Source organism: Corythoichthys intestinalis, unplaced genomic scaffold, assembly GCF_030265065.1.
Source record: "Corythoichthys intestinalis isolate RoL2023-P3 unplaced genomic scaffold, ASM3026506v1 HiC_scaffold_44, whole genome shotgun sequence".
NCBI classification, from domain to species: Eukaryota; Metazoa; Chordata; class Actinopteri; order Syngnathiformes; family Syngnathidae; genus Corythoichthys; species Corythoichthys intestinalis.
Genome location: NW_026651613.1, coordinates 82,050 through 95,000, shown reverse-complemented (window position 1 = coordinate 95,000; position 12,951 = coordinate 82,050). Strand labels below are relative to the sequence as shown.

The 12,951-nt window shown below is 37.1% G+C and overlaps 1 long non-coding RNA gene across 7 annotated transcripts in view; it reads right to left on the bottom strand.

Annotated features, from left to right (window-relative positions):
- The window catches only part of LOC130911425 (uncharacterized), a 12,145-nt gene extending 760 nt beyond the window's left edge, over positions 1-11,385 (bottom strand). Inside the window, exons 1-6 of one of the 7 annotated variants that reach the window (XR_009062119.1) lie at positions 11,144-11,385; positions 9,567-9,658; positions 9,286-9,438; positions 5,711-9,076; positions 5,470-5,649; positions 1-5,359 (exon numbers count right to left, since the gene is read on the bottom strand). The exon at positions 1-5,359 is cut by the window's left edge and continues 760 nt beyond it. This is a non-coding gene — a long non-coding RNA (uncharacterized LOC130911425). Of the gene's footprint in view, positions 5,360-5,469; positions 9,077-9,285; positions 9,439-9,566; positions 9,684-10,724 lie in introns of all 7 variants that reach the window. The other 6 variants (XR_009062118.1, XR_009062117.1, XR_009062115.1 and 3 more) reach the window with 6 other exon arrangements.
- Between the last annotated feature and the right edge of the window lie 1,566 nt (positions 11,386-12,951).

Below are 12,951 nucleotides of genomic sequence, written 5' to 3'. Positions count from 1 at the left end.
CCATTTTGGCGATGCTCTCCGGTGTTTCATGGTCCACATCTTCAGTTCTTGGTTCTCGCTCAGTAGTTGTTGTCGCTTTTGAAAGCTTAGGTTTGAAAAAAATGATGTATATCCATCTTGCCTCTTCTGACCTCCAGTGTTTTTTGGGGGTGGCTTAGCAAAGCAAATGACCGTCTCTAAGGTGCTAGTTGTCAGGGAGCGCGGGCGGGCAAGGTGGACCCAAATGCAGGGAAATGTAGGCAAGGCAGATGAATGGTGCAAAAATGATTTAATTAAAGCCAACGAAAAACAAAGTACAAACAAAGGCTGTGATAATCCAAAGAAGGCACTGAGGCAAACAAAAACTGTCACTAACAAAAGACTGCTTTTCAAAAACTCACTTGGAACACAAGGGCTTGGATAGGCGTGAATACTGCTGATGAGAACCTGACATGGACTTTGACGTTGACATACACTTACATTGACAATGACGCAACAAGGACTGAAAAGAAACTGGGTGCTTTTATACACACACACATGCAGACAAGGGGTAACGAGACAACGAGGAACAGCTGGGTAATACAGGAGGACTCACTATGTGCAGGCACGACAGGTGAAATCAATGGGTAATCACAGAGACAAGTCACACTAAGGAAAAAAACAACACAAAACCCAACACTAGTCACATGATCTTTTTGAAAAATATTTTTTTTACCCATTACAAAAAATGTTTTTTGTTCATTTCATTCATTTTTGTTGTTTGTTTTATTGCTTTACAACTTTTACAGACAACATTTTACCGGCAACGTCTTAATTTTAAATCCATATATTGGAAAGTCATTTATAAGATCCGACCGCGCACTTATGCGCGTGCGGTGGCCACGGACGACGGGGAACCCAGCCAGCAGGAGGAAAACTCGGTGGAGCAACAAGTGGCATCTTACCTTCGGAGCAAGGGAATAACGTTGGACTTGGAGCACATCGAGGCGTGCCACTCAATGCCGATGAGGAATGACAGACCGCCAGCCATCATCGTGAGATTTATCAGTCGAAAAAACAAGACAATGCTGCTGAAACAAGGTCGCAAGTTGAAGGGTACCGACGTATATATGAACGATCACTTAACACGGAAGAATGCTGATATCGCCAAAAAGGCAAGATATCTTAAAAAGCAACGCAAGATTCAACACACGTGGGTAGTCAATTGTAAAATATACATTAAATGGAACGGAACGCCTGAGGAAGCAAAAGTGCTGATGGTGCGAGATATTGAAGAGCTTGAAAAGTACTGATACCTATCAAGACCAGGTACCATCTCTGCATACAATGACTATGAACGATACATCAAACACACGAACTGTACTCAGGAATAAGAGCGACATTGATCCACTTCTGCGAACCCTTCAGAACAAACAAATAGAACTTGAGGCCTTTAAATCCAACGAGTCCAACAAAAGAGTCCCTAATATAGAAAGTGATCCTGACAATCATTTCTTTTCTTCTACTGTTACCAATTGCGATTATTTTTACACAAGATCTGTATGAAAATCATATCAACTCAATGGGCAAAACTGTCAATTATACATTTCAACAGCAGAAGCATGTACAAAAATGTCAGCTCTACCAAAGACTATCTGCACCAATTTACACACCCCTTCAGCATAATTGCGATCACAGAAACGTGGTTTAATATTGATAAAGGTATTGATTTTCTTATGGATGATTACGAATTAAAATACATAGAGAAAAGAAAACTGGTGGTGGAGTTGCCCTATATATTCATAAATCAATTAAATGTATGGTATTAACAGATACAGCTGCACTAGAAGCTATAATGCTGGGGGAAGTACAGCCACTGAGTTCTATCTCCTTTTTCTCACTCTACCTACAGTACCACTTGTCTTACTTAATTTCTATTTTCCAATGGTAATATCTAGTAATATGGTAATATCTGTCTAGTCTCTTCATCACTCGTCACCCGGTCTCCCCTTTCCCCCCACCCCTTTTTCAGCTGCAGCCTCCTGACTGTCCGGACCCCTGGCTGGATGGATGTCCTCGTTGCTACCCCCGTCTCATCTGGCTAGATGGACCTCTTCTTGTTCCTTTACTCCAATGTATCTTTACGGACTGTAACTTCGCCTGCTAATTCCCATTAGCAGTACTGGTGCTCCCTGCCTATCTGTCCCGGGAGTGGATCTCTCCTCAGTGTGGTACTTCCCAAGGTTTCTCATTTTCTCCCAAAGACTCTGGAGTTTTTGGAGTTTTTCCTTGCCGACATGGAGGGTCTAAGGATGGGGGATGCCCAGGACTTGAAATGTATGTATTCATCTTCATTGCTTCATTTGCTGTTTCTGATTTTGTATCATATTGCCTCTGCAAAGCCCTTTGAGACAACCTTGTTGTGATTTAGGGCTATACAAATAAAATTGAATTGAATAGATATGTCAAGAACACTTGGAATGTTTGACAATAGAGATCTCCAATGAAAAAAAGAAAAATATAATTGTCAGTTGAATCTATCGATCACCGGGTTCATGTATTGATTCCTTCACTGAATGGATGAGCCAATTGTTTTCCACTATTAAGCAGAAAACATTCTTCATCTGTGGAGATTTTAATATTGATTTATTAAATCCAAGCAAACTGGCAGCAATGGACAATTTTTTGGATACAATGTATAGTATGCCTCTTTACCCAACAATAACTAAACCAAGTAGGATTACATCACACACCATCACAGCTGTGCCACAGGCGCCAGTGAACTGGACAATGGATGTAAATTGGGACAGAAATCAAGAAAGAAGAGTTGGGATGCATTTCAGCCTCAGATCAAGCTACAGTATGCGTTATAAGGTGAAATAATCAAATGGGTAACCGTCAGCCATTCCGACAGAGTTATGTAACCAACGGGGTTGCATCCACACTTGTGTATAGCACAAAAAGGAACATTTGTGTGGTAATTTGCACTTTTTATTTTTGAGGATGATGTTTAACCCTTTCGGTTACAGTGGTCACATCAGTGGACATCTATCCAAAAGTTATCATTAGTTTACCTCACCACCGCCAGCCCAGGTCACAATTTTTGTTGTGGTAATAAGTAAAAGATATTGATAGACGTCCAATCCATTTTAACTGGGAGGGGCTGGAAGCGATCGAACAATCAGTTGAAATGGATTGAATACCGTAAGAGGCAGCCATAGAGTTAAGATATGAGAGGTCACAAGATTCATCAAACAAAACAAAATTAAATGAATAACTTTCCCACAGCAAAATTCACACATGGGACACTTATTTGAATTAATGTTATTATTATTATTATTTTTTTTAATCTTGATTTATTTCAATAATTTTTCATTTATATTTTGAAGTTTTGATTTTTTTTTTAGAATGAATTTCATTTCATGTAGAATTATTTCTATTTTATTACTTCATTACTATGTATTTTTTTTTCATGTGCTTTGTTTCTTAATTTAAAAAAATACTATTTAAGTATTTGATTTGCCCCCGCCCCCATGACTAGGGTCATAGTAGGGCCATCAGGGAGTGTCCCGCAATACAAACCCTCAAAACTCGGCTCAAGCACTTTTTGAAAGTAAACCAGTCCTGCAATCACTGACTTTTAAAGCGCCTGTGACACGATGAAATTAAATAGCATTATTATGTGAATTAAAATCATATTTTGAGATCATTCGACTATATACAACAATTTGGCAAAGCGCAGATGAAGAGAAATGTTTCTTTTAATCTGCCGTTTAGCCCCGCCTATCATTGTAGCACTCTAGTGCAGGGGTCCCCAACCTATTCCACAAAGGCACACTGTGGGTGCAGGATTTCATTCCTACCAAACAAGATGACAACACTTTTTCCCCAATCTGGTGTTTTACAAGTGCAATCACTTGATTGCAGTCAGGTGTGGCTTGTTTTAGCAGAAGCCTCATTGGCTCAACTGCCTCTGCTGGATCGGCTGGAACAAAAACCAGGACCCACAGTGTGCCTTGAGGACTGGGTTGGAGAACCCTGCTCTAGTGCCTCCATCTAGGTGATGACGTCGGCAGAGTAACGATTTCAGCTGATTTAGAAATCAGCCCAATGGGGAAGATTCAGAACGCGGAAAATGCAACAGACAGCAGCAAAATGTCATCATTGTTTTTATCTCTCTACTCCAATATTTTTACAGTATGTATCTAAGTAATTTCCCCCAATTGCTAAATAAATTGTATGGGATGAAAAATAAGTCTTGTGTTAAATAGAATTAGGCCTTGGGGTGGACCCTGAAAAAGTGCCTAGAAAATGGGTTTCGTTCCACTGTCTGGGCACTACTTGTTCAATGCATTTTTTGATAAGATAATACCCTTCTGAACTTTGGGTTAAAAGTTCACCCAACGTTTCCCTGCACCAATTTTGTCAAAATCTAGGAATATATATGTATAGAGTGGGGAGAACAAGTATTTGATACACTGTCCATGGGTTTTCCCATGGGCCGTGTATCAGTGTGTATATATATATATACATATATATATATATACATATATATATATATATATATACACATATATATACACATATATATATATATATATACACACACATATATATATATACACACATATATATATATATACACACATATATATATATACACACACACACATATATATATATACACACACACACATATATATATATATACACACACATATATATATATATATACACACACATATATATATATACACACACACATATATATATATACACACACACATATATATATATACACACACACATATATATATATACACACACACATATATATATATATATATATATATATATATATATATATATATATATATATATATATACACACACATATATGAAATGTGCACTCTCAATAAAACAATAGCACTTCATTGGAACATCCATCTTTTTTGGCAGTCAAATTGAACAAAGGTCTATTTTTTTGGAAAAGGGAAAAGAGCCTTTTTTTGTTGTTGTTTTAAAGGTGTTAAAATGGAGAGTAACATTTTGATAATGAAACTAAACATAGGAGAGATGGTGGGTGATTACTCATCAATATCAGTATCATCAGTGTCATCATCCCATTTCCTTTGAAATATTTTCACAGTCCTGGCAGTGGCATAAATCTGTACAGGACATTTTTGCAGACAAGCATGAACATCTTTCAGTCTCACACTTGCTTATCTTGCAACCACAGTGGATTACCTGTAGCACACTATCTGGGGCAGGATTTCTAGTCATCCATTTTACTGTTAATTCACCATCCTCAATGTCCCATCCATTGCCAATTGGTGAAGGGGCACACATCATACCAGTCAGACAATGTCGCATTACTGCTGCCTCGTAGTTTGCCCTTTTGCTGTGTTGGAAGAGAGCATCACTTGTTGGAGGAATGGACATTCCAGATACACAATGTCTTGACATAGAGAGAGAACTTTTAGATTCACATCATCAGGAATATCAACATACCCGGCTAGTGTTGGTTCTTCTGTTGCACCAATCGATTGTACTGTTCAACAGGCACAACAGCTTTCGCTTCACATACATTTAAATCTTCTGCTGTGGGAGGCCATGGGCATTTCAGTGAGGGTGATTCGCTTAGAATGGTCCTCAATAGCAGCCCTGCACTGTAAAGTGTCCTTCTTTGTTCTGTGGATTTCCAACCAGATGGTGTGCTAGCCATTTGTTCAGTGTCACTTTCTTGTCTTACCTCAGTAGAGTCGGTAGCTGATGTACCTGATGACTGAGGTATCCTGTCTAAAAGTTTCTGTTGATGATAAAGTCTCCAACAAAAAAAACAAAAAAAACATTTCAGACATGTTGCGCTGGAAAGGGGTGTGAAAAACTATGGGGAGAGATTTGTCTCAAAAATATTCTCACAAATACTTTCGCGATTTACACATATCTTTTGTCGATGCACAAATATATCCAAGATTTTCACATGTATTTTCGAGATCCACAAATATATCCATGAGTTTCACATGTGTTTTTGTAATCCACTAATATATCCTCGAAATTCACATGTGTTTTTTAATGTTGTGCGTGCACTCATCATGAATTATTGTTTGCAAACATTCGAATTGTATTTGTGAATCAGCGGCCGCGTGCATTTATTTTTGAGACAAACATAACAAGAACAAGTGCATTGGCGATTCACACGTGTTTTTCAAATTCACAAATACATCCGCGATTCTCACAAATACATGAGTGATTTTCACACGCGTTTTTCAGATCCACAAATACGTCCGCGTTTTCCACAAGTGTTTTTCAAATCCACAAATACTTCCGCAAGTTTCGCATGTTTTTTAATGATGTGCGTGCAATTATCATGACTTGACATTTTTTAAGTATTCAATTTTGCTTGTGAATTGCTGGAGCTGTGTTCTTTAACAGCAAACACGCGCATTTCTTTTTGAGACAAACGTCACTCGATGTTTCACCAAGATTTTCTCACACACAGTAAGCCGAGAATTTTCACGTGTCTCAAATAACCTCCGCCTTCATCTGATAGGTGGCAGTTTTGAGCGCATAGACTATAAAAGTATGATTCCCAAACTTCAAGAACTATCAAGACTGTCCGTGTACCTTGAGGCCGTTTGTTTTTCCTTCTAATTTTGGAAAATAAAAAACGAAAAACGAACCTTAATCCGTTTTTACAATGTCAATTTATTGAACTGAAGTCGAAAAACAAAATACGACCAATATTTGTTTTCCTCCGAGTTCGCTTTTACAATGAGCCTTGAACCGGAAAACGATGTTTTTCTTCAATAAGGCCTCGTCTTCCGGGTCATGGCTCATTGAATTCTTTGCAAAAAAAAATCTTTATTTTTGGACAATTAGAGGCAGAAGACACTTTTTGTGTCACAACTTTTTAATGGCACCTATGTTTTACGCGGAGTTTTGGGATTATTTTCAGTTACCAGTTAGACCTAAGCAATATGCTAGTGTTGATGATGCGATTCCTTCAGGATTCATTATGCTGTGCAGAAATGTAAACATGCCATTTCAAACTTTATCTCCTCCAAATATACTAAATTCAAGTGTGGGGAAATTATGTTTACTACATAACAAAAATTTGAATAGATATACTCGATCTCTATTTCAGAACGAGATTAGATCCAAAGCATATGTTAAGTCTTTTTGGAGATATCATTTGGTCCACGCCTAAGTATGGACTATCCCCAATATGTTTCGGTTGACAAGTAAGGTCAAAGAAGTCGCTTTCAAAATTATCTATAGATAAGTACTATCCTGCAAACCACTACATGAAAAAAATTAAAGTGGGACATTGATACAGAGACAGTTCAGCACCTTTTTTGGACCTGCTCTTTTTCCAATAAATTTTGGAAAGAACTTTGCAAGTTCAGAATCAGGAGCCTACACATGTGGACTTCAAACTCAAATGGGAAAATGTCTTTTTTGTTTTTGTTTCTATAAGAATCTCAAGAAAGAGATTGTTTCTATTATTAATCTTGTCATTTTGTCGAAATTCTACCTACACAAATGTAAATTTAGCAAGCTGTTACCTTCTTTTTCTCACTTTCATAACGAGACTGTGTGCTACATAAATCTGTTTAAAAAATCAAATAATCTAAAAGCGGAAAATAACAATATTTGTGGAAAAACTTGAATCTCTTTGTGAATAATTGCTCACAGCATTATTCATTGTTTTTTTGTTTTTGTTTTGTTTTGTTATTTTCCTGATGTGCAATGTTTGAAATGTTTATAACCCCCTGGCATATTTGTGCTGTTGTTTTTTTTTTTTTGTTAATAAAAACAAATATTGGACATATTTTGTTTTTCGACTTCAGCTCAAAACCATTAATTGGTAAAATGGATTAAGTCTCGTTTCCGTTATTGAATTAGCAGTTTTTAATTGGGAAACGGGAGATGATTCATTTCTCTCTTTTTTTTTTTTTTTTTTTTATTAACACACATAAAAACAAAAAATGGAATAGGGTAGGTTTTCCAACGGACCCAAGACACCTGTTTATCTGTTGCCCGGTGTAATGTCACCCGCTAGGTGTCCGTATGTGATCTGGGGATGGGGATGGCGTGGCTCTGCGGTAGAGTAGTTGTCCCCCAACCCAGAGGTTGTGCAATTCTCTGCCCTGATGAACTCGCCTAAGTATCCTTGAGCAAGATACTGAACCCCACATTGCTCCTGGTGCTGCGTCACCTGTATGTAGATGGCGATGTAGTGTAAAGCGCTTTGAGCGCCTTGAAAGGTGGAAAAGCGCTACATAAGTAGAACACCATTTGCCATCTGTGTTGATGGGCACTTTTGACCTTTCTATGCGCTCAATACTGCCGCCTATCGGACTGAGGCGGAGGTTATTTGAGACACGTGAAAATTCTTGGTTTACTGTGTGTGAGAAAATCTTGGTGAAACATCGAGTGACGTTTGTCTCAAAAAGAAATGCGCGTGTTCGCTGTTTAAAAAAAAAAACAAAAACAAAAAAAACACAGCTCCAGCAATTCACAAGCAAAACTGAATGCTTAAAAAATGTCAAGTCATGATAATTGCGCGCACATCATTAAAAAAAACATGCGACATTTGCGGAAGTATTTGTGGATTTAAAAAACACACGAGGAAAACGCGGACGTATTTGTGGATCTGAAAAACACGTGTGAAAATCACTAATGTATTTGTGAGAATCGCGGATGTATTTGTGAATTCGAAAAACACAAGTGTGAATCGCGAATGCGCTTGTGTGAGAAAATTTGACCGTTTCTTGTTATGTTTGTCTCAAAAATAAATGCACTCGGCCGCTGATTCCCATATACAATTCGAATGCTTACAAACAATAATTCATGATGAGTGCACGCACTACATAAAAAAAACACATGTGAATTTCGAGGATATACTTGTGAATTACAAAAACACATGTGAAACTCATGGATATATTTGTGGATCTCGAAAATACATGTGAAAATCTCTGATATATTTGTGCATCTACAAAAGATATGTGTGAATCGCGAAAGCATTTGTGAGAATATTTTTGAGACAAATCTCTCCCCATAAAAAACTAATTGGGGGAAATCACACTTCAATCTTCTTTTCAGCATATCCCGCCTGAAACAAAGTTAAAGGGAAAGATGAGCACAAGACACACATATTCACATCACACACACCCACATAATACATTCACTCTTGCGCTTATATTTCTCATTCACACAAATACACCAAAGAGAACAAAATGAAACGTTCTCTCAAGGCTTTTTTTCAGAGACTAAATAAAAAAAATAAAAAAAAACTTTTTAGTATGAATATTTATAAATTACCTGTAGTCTGAAGCATCAAGATCCTCATGGTTCTTCACGATGTTCACGAACAACCTTCTTGGCTTGTCCATTCTGAGCACTTCTTTGTCAACGATAATCCTTTGACGGATCACTTGTTCACAAAAGAGTTTGTAGCTCTCAGCATAGGGTTGTCTGAAACACACACACACACACGCACGCACACACCCACACACACTTAGGATGTGCAAAGAGTAACGCTTTCGATGCTTTGGCTAAAGGCAAGCAGAATACAAGTGACATGTTGTTGACCAACGCTTTACCTTTGAAATGTGTCATTTTACAGCGAACTTATCCACATCAGCACCAAGTCCAAGCCCACCAAGTCCAGGAAAGAAGTGCCCTTCCAAAACAACTGTCATATGAAAGTGCAATAGATGCTTTTGCATCAGTGAAGACAATGTGAGTAAGGTTATAGGTCGAGGTGAAAAAAAGTTGCATTTTAAAGTGTTCGGTTTGTCTTTATATAGGTTTGTGTTGGTGGGGGGTGTTAATCATATTGTAACAACAATTGTAAAAGTCATCAAGATTGTGTTCAACTGCAGGTTTTTTGTTGTTGTTTGTTTTCCCTTCGGTCATTAAAAGTTCAATTATCCCTCCCCCTCCAGCACCTCAACCTATATGTATTCATGATCCAGATCAATTGAGATCACAGACAATGGTTTTGGAGCTAAGTTTTCTGTTGTGTTGAAGCACATGTCTTTTGGACATTCTCTTCCTACGTTTGATACATTATGACAAAACACACACACAAGCACCACATACAAAATTATCCATCTCGCAATGTGAAACAAAACACCTGGAATGTGAAGCGTTGCATTGAAAACCTCAGTCCATGTAGAACTGTAACATATATGTATTTATTTTTTATTTTTTAATGTTAATTTTATTTATATATGAAAAAATACAATTATACATTAATACAAATCTATTGGGTTTATTGATAATTTATTGATTAAAAAATCATTAAGATTATAATGGAATTTAAAAAAGTAGATATTTATTTATATCATAGGTAAATACTATGACCCTTTAGTATAAAACTAAAACTAACCAAAACTAAACTACAAGAGTATTTAACTGCCATTAGTCAATACTTAGTATTATATATTTAGTGTTATTATATTTAGTAATACTACTACTAATAATAATATAGTATTATATAATACTATAAAATTAAATTAAAAAATAAATTATTATGAATTTATTAAATTTATTATTATTAAATTAAAATTATTATTATACAATTTAATAGTAATATTTAGTGTTATTTTTTTTTAATTCATAATAATTTTAATAGTTTTAAAATAGTTATATATATACATTTGTATTAATGTATAATTTTGGTTCGTTTAGCTTACTACTGACAACAACAGAAGTGCGCTTATTCTTAACTGGGAGGACTGGCTATGGTTTCTCACGTTTCTGTGCCAATGACGGTGCTAGACGTCCAATCCATTTGCAGCCTTCCAAGGCAAACCGAAGTGAATGTTTCAGGTTTTCAGTCAGTGGCGGTCAGTGAGTTAAATGAGTGGCATATCAATGCTTAAAGTCAGTCGTTAGTTTTAAATAGGCTTTACTACACCCTTTTTTCAAAAGTTCACAGTCGGATCAGAAAGTGTCTCAAAACCGCGGATGTATAACGTATTGTTTCCATTGTTTCAAATGAGACTGACAGTTTGCTTAATATGTCTAGTAATCTGACAAGTATACATTTCCCCGAGGTGGGGCCAATAAAATGCCCTTTTATATTGATCCCCTAATGATCTGAAGAAACAAATCCAGTCCCAACAACGTTTGCAGTGAGGCACCTTGAAGTCAAATAAAAACGTGAACTCACCAAGCGAAGCCCAAATGCCAAGCACGGTCAACGCTTGGAAAAGGAGCGATTGTGCCTTCTTCATCTCTCAGGTCCAGATAGAAGATCAGCCAGATAAACTTCAGAGGAGAATTTAATACGACGCAAGCCTCTTTCGCTCTGTGACAGACACACAAGCTTGACTACGTCACGCACGCACGCACGCACGTCCAACGACACAAAGGCTGGAGGATGACGCTCTAAAGAACTCGTGCATCAAAAGAAAACAAACATACAAACAAAGAAGAATTCGTGCATCAAACACGTCTCAACGTCACGTGGAACATTTGGAAATTAGGGTCGTACTAGTGATGGAGAAACCTTAGCTTTCTGAAGCAGTAAATATATATCAAGCAACGTGTCGAAATGGTTCATTCAGTGTTATGAAGCATTTGCCACGAACCAGTGTGGTGAGTCACGACAGACGACACTGCTTCACCGCTGCTTTCTGTACCGCTGAAGCAAATGTGTTGAGATGGTTCCGTGCTACGAGGCATTTGACACAATTCAGTGTGGTGACATCTTCTGGACAAAAATATATTGAATTTTCATCTAACCAAATGACCAAGTGTCATCTGAACAATGAAACCTGTGGGTGGTATGGTGGTTATATACTATGTCTGATGTGCGAGCAGTAGTGGGTTTGACCACTAGCCTGAAATGTATTCTTTATTCTTCCCCCAGATTAATAAAACAAATAAATAAATAATAATAATAATAATGAAAACAAACAAACAAAAAAAAGCTGTTGTGTTACTTTTAAATGAAATACGCAAATGCTTGTGCAATAGGGAACTCTTGATGGTAGGTGTATAGAATGCTAGTGACACTGGGATGGGGATTTGGGTGTTTCACACATTTTTATTTAAAAACAGAATCATCTCAGCAGCATTTGGTTTCAGCCGGTTCCTCTTTTTGCTAATGACCTCTCCAGCTTTTGACAATATTCTCTCACATGGCACGAACAAATATACAAACTGACAGATAGACAAACAAACACAAAAACTGACAAACAGACAGACACAAAAACAAACACAAAAACTGAGACACAAAAACTAAATTGTGTGTGTGTGGGGTGGGGGATGCGTGGGTGTGTGTGTGCGTGTACTATGGCGAGAGGCTGACGTGACTGACCTGAAAAGAAACTGCTTTTCTGTACTGTTTCTCTTTTTTATTTACCAGCTTTCAATTTAACATGTTTAACAATTGTACATGCAGTCTAAACATTAAGTATATGAAAATGTCTTGTAAACAGTAAGAATTCAAGTGTGAACATTTATAACAGCTAGTATGACTTGAACAACATTATACAAATCAATACGACGACTGTGCAAACATGTCATTGTAACACAAATGACATACGACTTGAACAGTACACTTCAAACAGACAACTTATTGTTCATGGCTGATGTGACATTATTACTTTTTGCTTTTTACTTCAATGTTTCTGTTTTTTGTTTTTTTTTTCTTCTTTTTTTCAGAGCATTTTTTTAAATACATGCACGCACATATGCACCCCCACCACAGAGACACACACGCTAAAGCTATATTGCTCTTATGCCAATGAAGCGTTTAAGATTTTATGATGGCCGTAATGACAGAGAATAAAGCAAGCACATACAGAAAAATAGCGGTGGCCATTAAATGGTGATATTATAAGCCCCACTGTTGGATTATAATTTATGGTGAATGCTTTACCATCATAAAAGCTGTCAAAGAAATCACACACACACACACAGATACAAAATAACGCGACATACTAATTGCTAGATGCAGTCGGTGCCCAATCC